The sequence below is a fragment of the Myxine glutinosa genome, chromosome 9 (genome assembly GCF_964187855.1).
Source record: "Myxine glutinosa chromosome 9, kmMyxGlut1.1, whole genome shotgun sequence".
In the NCBI taxonomy this organism is placed as follows: Eukaryota; Metazoa; Chordata; class Myxini; order Myxiniformes; family Myxinidae; genus Myxine; species Myxine glutinosa.
In genome coordinates, this window is record NC_136269.1 from 132,230,119 (window position 1) to 132,244,779 (window position 14,661).

At 51.9% G+C, this 14,661-nt stretch overlaps 1 protein-coding gene across 13 annotated transcripts in view; it reads right to left on the minus strand.

The window, feature by feature from the left end:
* Positions 1 to 14,661, minus strand: part of ASB2 (ankyrin repeat and SOCS box containing 2) — a 108,418-nt gene that overhangs the window by 58,446 nt on the left and 35,311 nt on the right. The gene's annotated exons all lie outside the window — the stretch shown is intronic.

A 14,661-nucleotide genomic window follows, 5' to 3' on the forward strand; every position in this document is an offset into this window, starting at 1 on the left:
CAGTCCTAAGCTCTGTCCCGGGGTTTCAGGCACCACCTATCCTTTCTGCGCCCCCGCTACCACCTCCCTATAACCCCGCTACCATCGCGCCCCAGATACCCCAGAACCACCCGAGCCAGGGAAGGCCGTTTGCACAACTCGGGGCTAACGGAATAGATGACGGGACCGACATCGCAGGGTTCCCGCCACCGATAGGACCGGATGGGTTATACCCCTCACTGGTAGGTTGTAAGGGGAAAAGGACCTCACAAACTACCCCATCGGAATGTCAGGAAATAGAGGAAAGGAAAACATTGTGCCCTGTACAAGTTATCGGGGTTGACGCAGCAGGTCATGGGGTTCGGGAAAGAGTACCATGGAAAGAATCCTCTTTAACTGTAATGCGGGCAAGGATTCAACATTTGCTTATTGAGGATCCACGGCAGATAGTGCCGACCATGTCGAATTGGGTTTTGGATGGCGAGTGCGACTATCGAGACATAACCCATATGGGAGTGTCCGTGCTCCCACCCAAGGTATGGGAAAGGGCTAGACAAAGAGCACACTGGCCGGTGGCAGACCCAAGGGCTGGTGCAAACCCCCTGTTAACACAAGCGCAATGGGATGCTCTAAAGGTCCTGCTGCTAGATTCTATTGAGCAGGCGCTGTTGCCAGCAGGAGGTCCGGATTGGGGAAAGATCGGGGCCATAAAACAAAAGGCAGGAGAACCAATTGGAGAGTACCGAGAAAGGTTGGAAAAGGCCATTGCGCGCTGGGGAGGACTGGGTCCGATGCAGCTGGGAGGGCTACCCCAACCATTGGTAAATCAATATCTAATCGAGGGGCTTCGGCCGGTGTTAAAGAAACAGGTACAGACCGTCCTCTTCGGCTGGAAGGGAATGACAACCAACGAATTATGCGACAAACTGGAACAATGCCCGGGCTCCTCCCTAGAGGAGAAGAAGGATATTAAGGAGGAAATATTGCAAATGTTTGTCCAGGAGAAACGGGCTCAATTTAACCAAAATAAAAAAGGGGATCAGAGTCAGAACTACATACACGAACAGTGCCAGAAGTGGGGACCTGTTCGAGGTCCAGAGGAACATAGGAGGAGTTGTTATCCTTTTTTCTATAAGGGCCAATTCCCCAACGGAGAGTGGATCCCCAGCGAAAATGAAAACTGCGACGGTTGTACTGAGGAAGATTTTGGACTAATTAATATGAACGAGGTAAAACAGCAATGGACAATACCACCCCCTCTTCCCCTTCCTCCTCAAAACCCTCAAACTTGGAATGTGCAAGGGCCCCCTCCCCAAAATTGGTATCCACCAAGACCCCTTCTCCAAAACCCCAGACCACCCCCCAATAGTGGGATGCAGAACGGACCAAAGGGGAACTGGGCCCCGCCTCGGGGTCCGCCGCAGTGGCAACCAGTGAACCAGTCACTTTGGGGGCCGCCAGAACGCAGGCAGGGCGGAAGGGGAGCTGTAGAGGGACGACCTATGCCCTCCGCACCACCGGTTCCGCAGGAACCGTGCCATTATTGCAAGCAGATGGGACACTGGATACGTGATTGCCCAAAGGCTCGTAAGGGGTTTCAGCCCCAATACAATAGAGGGGCCTATTGACGGGACGCTGGCGAGTCGCCCAAGGAGTGTCCTCTCTTGACCATGACACCGGCAGAGGAACCAACTATGATGTTGGACGTGGAGGGAAGACAATTAGAATTTCTCGTAGATACGGGCGCGACTCGCAGCACAATTAACAAGGGGCAATTGCCCTCTTTGCGCCCTACGGCCAGGAACGTTCAAATACTGGGTGTTTCGGGTTTACCCCAAGCGCTTCCTATTTCGGAGGAAGTGCGAGTAACATGCGGCCCGCTGGAGGCTAAACATGCTTTCTTGATGACCACTACCGCCCCGACGAATTTGCTGGGACGGGATTTATTGTGCCGTTTGGGCTGTCAAATCTCATGTACCGAGGAGGGAGTTTTCGTAGACGTCGCGGAGTCTAAACGCGACTTGTTGATGACGGCACTGGCTCGTCCCGGCCCCACCGCGTATTGGTGGCGCTTGGATCCAGGGGCTTTGTCTGCTTGGACATATATCATAGATAATGTGTGTTTGGACAGTTCAGTGCTGCGAGATTGGATGCAACAGCACCAAATTTCGATAAAGGACTTAAAGGATAATCCACCCCATTGCACTGCGTACTATGATGCAACGGGTGAGGACGAGAACTACCGGGAAAGGGTTAAGGAAAAGCTGGGCGAATGGATGCCTCTACACTTGTCACGGGTATGGATCGGGCGTGAGGGAATAGGAATTGAGGTAGTCCTAACCCCGAGTCAGCATGCGCTGACCCAATACCCCGAAGGAGCGGTCGCCCATGTTACCCTCACTACTGCCAAAGGGTGGCCGCCGGAAAGTGTAGGTTGGATGGTAGGGAGGTTACGAGAAGTTCCCTTACATGGTTATCGGTGTAAGAGGGGCCGCTGGACTTTGAAACAGCTCGAAAACGGTGAAGGGTTCTCAATTGACATTAAGGCAGAACGGAGGGACGGAAAGTTCGAAGAGGCAGAGTTGCCCCCCAAAGGCACCTATGCCATGAGGGCAGTGCTGACGGACCCGGGTGAGTCGGATTACCTCCTAGCGGAGGTGCCAGACAATTTATGGCCCAAAAGCGACGGCGAGGTTGGACGGATGCGAGACGCCAAACCTCTAGTGATAGCAGTGCAGCCGGGGATGCGCTTGCCAAACGTAAAACAGTATAAGCTACGACCTGAGGCCGACGTAGGCATAGCACCAGTGATTCAATCCCTAGTGGAACAGAAGATTATCGTAGAAACTAACAGCCCATGTAATACACCAATTTTGCCAGTTAAAAAGCCATCAAAGGACAAATGGAGATTTGTACAGGATTTAAGGGAGGTGAACAAGGTGATACAGGGCATACACCCACTAGTTCCAAACGGAGAAACCCTCATGATGTCAATTCCGCCGGACGCAACATACTTCACGGTCATCGACCTTTGTTCTGCGTTTTTCTCTGTGCCCATCGCGCCTGAGTCACAATACTTGTTCGCTTTCACCCATAGGGGGCGCCAGTATACTTGGACAGTACTACCTCAGGGGTTTTCAGATAGCCCCACTCTGTTTTCCCGGGCGCTGCACCGCGACCTGGCGGATGTGGAATTGAAGGGAGGGTCAGTGTTGCTGCAATACGTTGACGATTTGTTGATTTGCTCCCCTTCAAAGGAGGCGTGCGAAATGGATTCTTTGGCCCTATTAAAGGCCTTGGCGGCCAAAGGCCACAAAGTAGGCAGACCAAAACTTCAGTTTGTGCGGCAGGTTGTAACTTACTTGGGACACGCCATTTCGCACGGAAAACGAGAATTGGATGCTGGACGAGTGACCGCTATCACGGAGCTGCCTCGCCCTCGCTCGCAACGGCAAATGCTGCGCTTCCTAGGTATGACGGGATACTGCCGCACTTGGATACTTGATTTTGCGCTGCTGGCTAAACCACTGTACGAGGCGACCAAATCAAATGCCCCGGACCTATTGATATGGACGGATGAATTGAGGCGATGTTTTGACGGGCTGAAACAGGCGCTGGTTACGGCACCGTCATTAGGACTCCCGGATTATGCGAAACCATTTACCCTTTACACTCACGCCGTGGGAGGTTTCGCCCAGTCAGTTTTGACACAGACCCATGGGGATAAGGAGCGGCCGGTGGCCTACTTTAGTAAAAAGTTAGACCCGGTCGAACAAGGGTTTCCGGTGTGCTTGCAAGCCGTGGCAGCGGCCAGGTACGCAGTAGAAAGAACAGCGGACATTGTTATGGGACACCCAGTAACGCTACGGGTACCACATTGCGTCACTTTGCTGCTGTTACAGCGAAGCACACAGCATTTGTCTAACACTAGATTAATGCAATACGAATCCGCACTGATCACTGCAGCCAACATCACAATCGAACGTTGCACGACGCTCAACCCAGCCTCACTGATGCCCACTCCTGAGGAGGGCGAACCTCATGTGTGCACCGACGTTGTGCAGCTAGTCTCCACGGTGCGATCGGATTTAAAGGACAATCCCTTAGAATATCCCGACTGTACATATTATGTCGATGGATCAGCTAGGCGCGCATGGGACGGGTCCCTGTTGTCCGGGTACGCCGTGTGCTCGGATAGCGAAACGGTAGAGAGCGGGCGTCTTCCACCTACATTTTCCGCACAGCAGGCGGAGCTGTGCGCCTTGACCAGAGCGTGCAGCTTGGCGGAAGGCCTCGCCGTCAACATTTACACAGATTCGGCCTACGCTCATGGCGTAGTCCACGATAAAGGAGCCATCTGGAAGATGAGAGGTTTTCTCACATCTGCCGGTTCAGTGATAAAGAATGGCGCGTTGGTAGAAGGGCTCCTCCGAAGCATTTTACTTCCCCGCGCTATCGCGGTAATTAAGTGTCGTGGCCACCAAAGGGCGGACACTGACGTTGCCCGGGGCAACGCAAGGGCGGACGAGGCGGCAGGAAAGGCCGCCAACCAACAGATAGAACGCAACATGCCGATGGTGACACGAGCACAGAAGACAGCCGCACAGATTGCCGACATACCAACTGCGGGACCACCCGCCACACCAACTAAGGACGATATCATAAATTTGCAAAATGCTGCACCGACGGCCGAACACGAGGTCTGGCTCAAACGAGGAGCGATACGCCCTGGGCCAGGGGAAATGTGGACCCTTGATGAAAAACCTATAGCACCCCAGGCTTTACTGCCTTGGCTGGCACGCATGGCTCATCAGAATGGTCATGTGTGCCAGAGGGGGGTGATGGGACAGATAGACTACACTTGGGCAGCGCCAGGACTGTCACGGATTGTATCCGAAGTGTGCCGATCGTGTGTGGTCTGCCAGCAACACAATAGAGGGGCGCCACCGAGACATGCACATGATGGGGGACGACCCCCGCCTAGTGGGCCGTTCGCAACTATCGAGTTCGATTTTACAGAATTGGAACCAAGCATGTCGTTTCGCTATGTGTTGGTAATCGTAGATACGTTCACCAAATGGGTCGAAGCATACCCATGCGTCAAATCCGATGCTCCGACAGTAGTGAAGCGCCTTGTGCGGGATTTTATGTGCAGATTTGGCATTCCCCAGATAATTTCGTCAGATCAAGGAGGCCATTTCACGGCGCAGGTGGTTAAGGGCATCCTGAAGGCGTTGGGCGTTAAACAATCCTTCCATTGCGTCTACCACCCACAGTCCTCAGGACTTGTGGAACGAACGAACAAGACTTTAAAGAATAAACTAGCGAAACTTTGCGCAGACACAGGCTTGAGGTGGCCAGAGGCTCTTCCGCTTGCATTGATGAGCATTCGTTCCACCCCGGGTCGCACTACGGGCCTTTCCCCCCACGAAATATTAATGGGACGACCTATGAGCTTGCCCGTTTCAGCACCAACAGACATGTCCACCCTTGCTTTGCCAGTAATGGATGACATGCTTTTGAGATTTTGCATAGGCTTGTCGAATGTGGCACGCAGCATCCATGCTCGAGTACGAGAGGCGCTGCCTGAACCAATAGGCCACGCCATCCACAACTTTCAGGCCGGCGACTGGGTGCTCGTGAAGCACTTCACCCGCAAGGCTGCTTTGGAGCCACGGTGGAAGGGACCATTCCAGGTGCTACTGGTCACACCGACGGCAGTCTTCTGCGAGGGTAAACCTTCGTGGATCCACGCCACCCATTGTAAGTTGTCCATCCCCGCACCACAAGCCACACAAGACACCGCACCTCACATTGCTGCAGACACCACACCTCACACCGCTGAAGACAATGCACCGTCTAGGGCACCACAGTCTTCTAAGGGCGGCGATGACGGTCATGATGATGGGAATTCTGGGCAGCTGCCTAACAAACCCCGCCAAGGATAGGCTTCTGCAGTTTAACCCACTGAGAGAGGATCTTCCCAAATACCCAGGACACGACAACTACACGTTATTTAAACTTTACTCCGTCAAATACATAACGGCTCCCCGGGGACAGGGGATAGTAGTACATTGCTGTGAGTTGGAGACACATTTCAAGTGGTTATCTGTAAGATGGATGGAAGCGACGGTGGTACATAATGGGACACCACAGGCACGCATGACAACCCCACGCATAGTCTTAACTAAAGTTAGACAGGTGGAAAATGGAAGGTTTACTGGGACCGTGAATAGTCACGCCGCCGCAGGATATCAATGGGGCACGGGCATCGACAATACTACTCTCCTACTGTCGCATGCCCTCGTCGGCCCACACACCACGATAATACTTGAATGTGGAATATGGCCCCCGCGCACGCTGATTAGAAGGAACAAAAAGAGGGGAGATACCCAACACCAATTCCGGCCTAGTTGTGCCGCCTACGTTATTAAACCCCCTCCTGCCCAGGAAGTAAGAAGGAAGCCAGAGGAGAACACATACTGGAAGGTCGCACGGCATATGGCCACAGTACAGAATAGGACACAGTGTTGGATGTGTATGCACCTTCCCCGCACCAGCACAGCAGGCATACCAATGGTAGTGTTACCCCTATCACTCAATGATTTGTGCTCGAAGCCATTAGATACCAAATGCATTAGTACAACTCTGACAAGCCAAGGTTCTGATGAAACCGCGTGTAAACGAGTTTTCCAGTACTCCCCTCCCATTCTGTCCCGACACTTTGAGGAACGTCCGGCGCCGGTTTGGGTCAAGCCGGCATGGGGGGCCCTCTGCTTAGAAGGAAAGGGCCAAGTAATGGTAGGCAAATCCGTGTGTAGAGATACCCTTCCCGCGGACCCGAGAAAAGGGAAACACACGCTGCTAGTGAACGTTACAAGCTCGCCCTTGCATAACCTCACACACCTCCAGTTGGCATGGAAAGGGGAAAACGGGACAAACACTATCCCAGGCCTTCTCACTTGCATGACCACCCATTTGGTGGCTCCGCACGGGACCATGTTTGTATGCGGGAATAAAGCTTACCCGTATTTACCTGATAATTGGGGAGGAATTTGCTATTTAGGATCAGTTTTCCCAGAGATGGAAATGCGACAGCACTTGCATAATACCACCGCACTCATAAGGACACAACGAAGCACCTATTGGCACGACGACGACACCACTACTTTACACGGCGCTGATTGGGAGAAAGCCGTTAGTTTCTTCTTCCCATGGGCTGGGACGGTCATGAACAGTTACCGCATTGACAAAATTGCGTTAATCTTAGAAAGGGTGGCCAACGACACCGCTACAGCACACGACGAAATGTTGGACACGGTTGTCCACCTGCGTACAATGGTTATGCAAAATAGGGTTGCGTTAGATATGCTACTGGCAGAACGAGGAGGGGTATGTGGGATAATTAAGGGTAAATGTTGTACTTTTATTCCTGACCCTTCACAAGGGGTCAGTGCTGCTATTATAAGGTTAAGAGAAAGTGCTCACATATTGACAAGGGATCGCTTGGATCGGGAAGCCTCCCACCAGTGGCTTACCGACTGGTTCAAAGGGTGGACAGGCACAATTGTAAAGTGGGTACTAACCGCTTTGGCAATAGTCCTTGGAATCGTGGTTAGTTGTGTGATAATCAAGGCTTTAGTCCTTGCGTGTGTGAGGAAGTTTTCCACAGGATGGACACTGAAGACGACACCGGAAAAGGCCATGGTGATGATCGACCAGCGGATCGCGGGTCCGGATGACACACCAGCTGTCAACTCAACTGCCAGTCGCGGATCCTGGAACGACGACCTGAACGAGTCCCTGGGCCGCGACAATGAGATCTCCGCTTCCGAAGATTGTTCTTCCATTGCTGATATTACCGATAATGATGTCGAGTACACTTATGCGGACCTCGAAGCATTTCAGGCTACCAGAAGGCCGTTTAAACTGGGCCCCGACACGTCGGAAGAAGAAATCGACGATTTCCTGAAGGATTCCTCTCGTTTCTTCACGATATGCCATGCCGTGGCTATGACTATGGGCCGTCCACTCCGCAGGCCTACGCCACCTGAGAATAATGTTACTGATGATGTTACCAATGATGATGTGGGCCACTTGCGAGGGTCCCCGGCTGATGTTTATGTTTCAATGCAGGCTCTGCCTCTCCATGTTTCACGAGCTCACCTTTATGTCTCACAAGCCCACAGAGAGTCAAACGCCACTGACCCAGTTCGGGATTTGGACCCAGCTGTGAACCCAAGCCCGGATGGAGAGGAACTCGATCGTGAAAATACTCTGAGTTCCGAGTCTGATTGTTTTGGAGATTCGCCCTTGAATAACAGCGAAGCAAGCAGCATCGCCTCGGACGATCTCGACTTTGACCCAAAGGAAGTTTCTCTCCCACCTTTGGATCGTTATGCTTTATTTCATGGCCATAGGTTTGACCCACCTGATACTGACGATGTTGTGTCTTCCCCAGATCACCAGCACGTAAGAGACCTCATGAACATGAATATCGATTGAGCGCTGAAGATCTACAAGGATTTCACTTGGGGAAGCCTGGGCGAGCTCCAGTTGGGGAGGAGTCCGGCTGCACCTCTGTGGACCAAGGGTGGGTCGGAGATCTTCCTGGGTGTGGACCCCGGTGGAACCAGAGGTCTTCGTTGTGGATTTGGCGCGCTATTCGATCTTCATGTCTCTACGGTCTCACCTCATACACCCATCTACACCCGACTTACATCATACATCCACTTACACCCACTTGCACCCACACACCCGCGGATCAGCCTGCTGGGTTCGTTGTGCGGTACTGGGTACGGGACATGCTCACTGGGCTGCATTCGTGTGGTACGTTACGTTTAGTTACACTCTCTCTCTCTCCCACCTCTTTTGGTGGATTTTGTGTGCCATTTGATCACTCTGCTTTTACGGCCTTACATTGCATACTCACATACAGACGCGAATCATCCTACTGAGTTTGTGTGGTGCTTTGGTACGGGACATTCTTACGGGGCTGCCTTCGCGTGATATGTTGAATGATTTTTCTGTTTTTGTTTGAAATAAAGGCCTTTGATTGGCTCATAGATAACTTTGTATCTTAGATCCAAAAGGGCGGTATGTAGGGAGCTGTAATGCCCCTCCCCCTTTGTATATCCTTGCTGCTTTACCAATTACCAAGTATAACCAATTATATGTTTTGTTTTGACTTGCTACTGTACTCTTTCCCGATACTGAGTTCTTTCTACTGCATTGAGGATGTGTAATATCCTAATAAGGAGTTCTCTGCCTGTGTGCTCTGGCCTGCGTGGGCACAATCTCTAGTTCCCCTTTCCAGGCCTTGGAGGCAACTCTTATCTCTCTTTGCCTTCTTCCTGACTTTGCCATTATCTTGCAAGTTGACAGTTTTACGAGTGTCCACTCCCCTTTGTACTTTCCCAAGCCAGCTGCTATACAGAAAGTTGTAAACATGTTGTCCCATAATGCTGACCATCTCCTTATCAGAGCTAACCCATGACTGGCCTTGGATGAACTTCCTTTAATTAACTGAACAACAGGATGGGACTATGGTGGGAGGCCCAATGAGCCCATTCTGTCTCTGTGTCTTGTGAGCTAACTCCACCCCTGACTTTCTTTATATAAAGCAATGTTAATTGAATTATTTCAGAGCATCTTGTTGTACTGTTGGTCATTCCTTGTGAGTTTCAATGCAACTTTGCTGTCCTCAAGCTTGAGTACTCGAGTTCCAATAAATATATCCGTTGCTCCTTTCTTCTGAGTCTTTTGAGTCCCAAGTCCTAAGTCCCAATCCGACATATATATATATATATATATATATATATATATATATATATATTGTTGCGGATATGGGATTTGGCCTCCATCCATATCCGCTTGTAAATATTCCCCTATTTCCCCAATACTCCCCAACTATCCCCAATCCCCCATTCCCTAGTCCCATTGTCTGTAAACAACACTCTGTAGCCCCGACCTTCCCCTTTTTCCCCCATTAAATGTCGTGCCCAGGTCCACCGCATCTCACGTAGACAACTTTCGGACATCTTGCTAGTTATTCTTAGTCTATGTCAGTTAAGGACTCGTTTCCATTAATTCTGACTCTTCGTTGCACCAGAATGTGATTGTATGGCACCAGTAGTGAGTTTAGGACCTCCCCATACCTCCTCCCATCTTCCCCATGAAACAACAACAACAACAACAACAACAACTACAACAACAACTACAACAACAGAGGGGGGCGGCGCGGCGCGGCGCGGGGAGTGTGCGTCCTCACTCCGGCTTGGTTAGCCGCCATTGCCCATGCGCTCCACGGGGTTACCACGAAGGGGCTGGCTGTCAGCTCCTCGTCAGGGGCGGAGCCCGGTAACCCCCCGCAGCCAGTGAGAAGCGGCGGGCCGATTCCATCTGGGGCGGAGCTAACGAGCCGAGGGCGTGTCACTCCCCGCCGGATATGCGCAGCCACTTACCGGACGTGAGGTCAGATGCGCCCCCAGCTTGGAAAGACAAGTCGCGACCTCCGAGCGCTGAGCGACCTCCCCGCATCTTTGGACCGGACCGGGTCGATTTTGTCCCTGAGCCAAGAGTGCACCTTGAGCCATCGACTACCCGCCTTTCCTTGCCATCAATCCCCATGTGAGTCAGTTTTGTCCTGTTTATCTGTCGTCTGTCGGGGCTACAATAAGACCGTAATTAAGTGCCTATCTTTCTATGCTGTCTCTCTCATCCCTGTAATCTAAACCTTCCGCAATATTATAACCTCCTCCGGAGGTCTTGAGAACCGTACCCCTGGTGTCGTGTCATTTAATCCAGCCGTTGTGTCCTTTCCTTAATTGATTTAGCATAGCGCGACTCGGCCAACGTTCGAGTATAATCGGGTAACTTGTGCGAACACGGCGGCCATTCCGCTCAGCCCAGCATAACATCTTAATAAGTCGTGTCCGTAACAATTGGTGTCAGGAGTGTCGGATTCGGACCTGGGACTAAATTCATTTAGCCCAAATTTTGGAACACCAATTGTACCATTAGGGTAACAATTGGTGTCGAGGAGTGAGATTCGATCCGGAGCGCGTTTTACGCGCTCGAAATTATAACGGCGAAATTTGATTGTGTTTTACAAAATATAAAAACCCGAATTTTGAAAGTCGCGCTATGGCAGACCAAGTCGGCTGGGGTCCGGTAGAGGAGAGTGAGGCAGGGTCGATCCAGGACCAAATTGAGGGACATGAGGAGAGCGAAGCAGTGAGGGTAGCAGACGCACAAAATAGCGTCGTTGCGCCCGACGTTGCGGGCGCGCAAAATGGCGCCTCGCAAGAGCGCGCGGTAGCCGAGCCCGCTGTATCAACGGGCTTTAACATGCAGCCGATTGACATGCAGGCCCTCATGGAGCAATTTATGGCGCAAATGCAGGCGTCCCTCAAACTGCAGAGTGAGCAATTGGGGGTAATGGGAAACCAAATGGGGGCAATGAGGGACGAAGCGAGGGGTACCGGTGAGGGGTTAGACAAGAAATTTGGGAAGTTAGACAATAATTTTGAGGAGTTAGACAAGAAATTTGGGAAGTTAGACAATAATTTTGAGGAGTTAGACAAGAAATTTGGGAAGTTAGACAATAATTTTGAGGGGTTAGACAACGGGATAAAAGAGGTGAGAAATGGGTTAATGGGGGTAGAAAACAGAATGGCCGCTCAAGAGAATCAAATGGAAGGGATGCAAAAGGGGTTAGAGGGGTTAGAAAACAGTATGGAAGGCAAATTGAGGGACATGAGGAACCAAGCGGAAAGGGAAGTTAAACAAATGGGGCAGCAGATAGAGGGGGTCAGAATGGGGGTAGAAACCAAACTGGATGCTCACAGGGAGGAAATGGAGCAGATGAGGGTGGCATCTGGGCAGGAGATGCAAGTAATGGGAGAGGAGATCAGAAGAGGGGTGAGTGAGGAGGTCGGAGGAGTGCGCGAGGAGGTGAGGCACTGTAAGGAGCGCATGGAGAAGGAGGTGAGAAAGGGGACTGTAAAGTTACAAGGGGGCATAGAGGACCTGACGCAGGAGGTGGAGCAGCTAACAGAGGGACAAAAAGAACTAACGGACCAGGTAAAGAAGAACACAGCGGTAATAGGAGGGTTAAAAGCGACACAAAATGACCTAAAAAATGACTTGGTAGCGACGAAGAGGGAATGTCAGATGGTACGTGAGGGACTGACAACGAGGTTGGACGAGGTGATAGAGGTAATGGAGACGAAGGACCGGCAGGTGAGGACGCACATGGAAACGGTCAAGGTAGCCTTGGAGGACGAGCTTGAGGAGACGTACCGGGGAATAAAAGAGGTGAAGCAGAAATTAGAAGAAGTGGAAGAAGGGGTGAGCGAAATTAAGAAGCGACGGAGAGGGGATAAGAAAGAGATAAAAGAGGAGATAAAAGAATTGGTCCAAAGTCTGTGTTTGGATCGTGATGATGTGCTCATTAACCGGATGAGGGATTCGCAGGTGATGGAGGAGAAGCGAAGAGGAAGAGGACCCGGTGTAAGTGGTGACCAATATGGTCGTGCGTATGATGCGCCAGGTGATTTAATGAGCTTGGGGGTCGAGATGGACCCGGGTGTTCGTGAGAGGCCGTTGGTGAAGTGTGCGACAGGTCTGGTGTGCGAAAAAGGAGGTGTGCGAGAAAGTCCGACTCTGGGGTGTGTGAGGAAAAAGTGTGTGCCAAGGAGTGAGGGTGCTGGCGAGAGTGAGTCGGTCGTAGCGCGTGTGCGAGGGAGCACATGGAAGCGCGGTGTGGTAAGTGTTACAGGGTGTGTGACGGGAGAGTGTGCGCAAGAGTGTGCGCGAGAAAGGTGTGTGACGGACAGGTGCATGGGGAAAGAGTGCGCTGTCAAAAGTAAGGAAGAGTGTACACCTGTGGTGAGTGTTACAGAGGGTGTAACGGGAGAGTGTGCGCAGGAGTGTGCGCGAGAAAGGTGTGTAACGGACGGGTGCATGAGTAAAGAGTGCGCTGTCAAGAATGGAGGTGAGAGTAGTGAGAGTGACAAGGAGCGTGAGTTGGTTGTGACAGGTGAGAAAGGAAGCACACCTGGAATGGTAGAGCGTGAGTGGGAATGCACGCTGGAATTGGTAGTGAGGCACGTGGTTGGGTGTGCGAATGAGAGCACACCTGTGATTGTCACAGAGGAGGTGACAGAGGAGGGGGCACGAAGAGGTGTGTTGGTGAGGTGTGCGACCAACGAATGTGTGCCAAAGTGTTCGGTGGTCAGGTGTGTGACCAAGGCTGTGAGTGGAATGAGGGTACCTGGGTGTGTAAGGAAAGGTACGAGGAGCATGGAAACGGCTGGATGTGTGAGCAAGGAACGGGCTGCGGGGTGTAAGCATGCAGGTGAGGCATCGAAGGTAACCGGGTTAAAGGTTAGGTCGACTTTTAGCCGAATCGGGCCCTCGGTGCGTGCTGGGCCTCGCTTTGAACGGCCGCGTCCGTGCTCCACTAGGCGGAGCGGGCGGCTGGATAGGAAGGGTCGTCATGGCGACCACTTTTTCTTGAGGCATTCCGGCAGGTCGAGATCGAGCCATGGGATGGCTCCACGCCGAGGTGGTGCGTGGGATCTCGGCCCGGGTAAGCCCCCGTCCCTGCACCGAATGCCGGACGCATCCAGCCGCTGGCACAGAACAACCCGCATTCATGGCTTGGCTTTACGAAGCCGGGCTTTGGACAGGAATTGGCGCACCGAGAGGCATTAGTGAGTAGACTGGGTGATGAGGTTAGTGTTTTGGACCCAAAATTAGAGAAAAACAAAATTTGATGATTGGCAAGGGATTGGCAGTAGTGATTGGCAGATGATGGGTAGTGATTGGCAAATTTTTAATTTGTTGAAATTTGATGTGCAAAATTGGTAGTGAGCGATGGGCCCGGTGGGTAAGGCTGGCATCCCTGCCGCCCTTCCCATGTGGGGCAAAGGAGCTATAGCTTATGGGGTGTATGGCAGTGAAAACTAGCCCGGGTGGGTTAGGTTATATTGTGTGTAGGGATCTAGCGAAGATGACATTAGGTGATGATAAGGTTTAGTTAGTGACTGATACCTGTAGTGGGGACGCAGGTAGTTTAGTGTGGTTGATAATGACGAGGGAGCGCAATAGTTTAAAGGGACGACTGGGAAGCGCAGGTTTCAGAGGGGAGTAGTTAGCTGAGATGATGCCGTGTGTGTGAGGATTGAACAGGTGTGATTGAATAGGTGTGAGAGCTGGACAGGTGTGTGGAGCAGTGTGTGAGTAATGAGTGTTGTGGATCAGCGCGAATGCGCTTGGGGAGAGAAGGGTGCAGGTGACACCAGGTGTGAGAGCACAGGTGTGCAGGTACAGGTGTGTGGAGAGAGTTGGAGTAAGTGGTACGGAGTGGTGTGCATGGTTCGAAGGTGTGGATGGGGGAAGAGTGGACCCCTTTCACGAATACCCGGGGCGGGTAGTGTAAGTGTTAGGTAGAGGGTATAGGTAAATTGTGGTTGGATATTGGCATTTGTGGTGCGGTTGCAGAATGGTATTGTGGATGGGTGCATTAGTGTTGTGGAAATGGCTGGGCGTGTAGCCTGTTAGTGTGTGTAGTTGGTTGGGCACTCCACCACTGTGAGGATGTCGGCCAGGTGAGGCCGCAGGTGGGCTCTGGGAGCCGGTAGAGTTGTGGATGGGGCCCGAGGATCCGGAGGACGG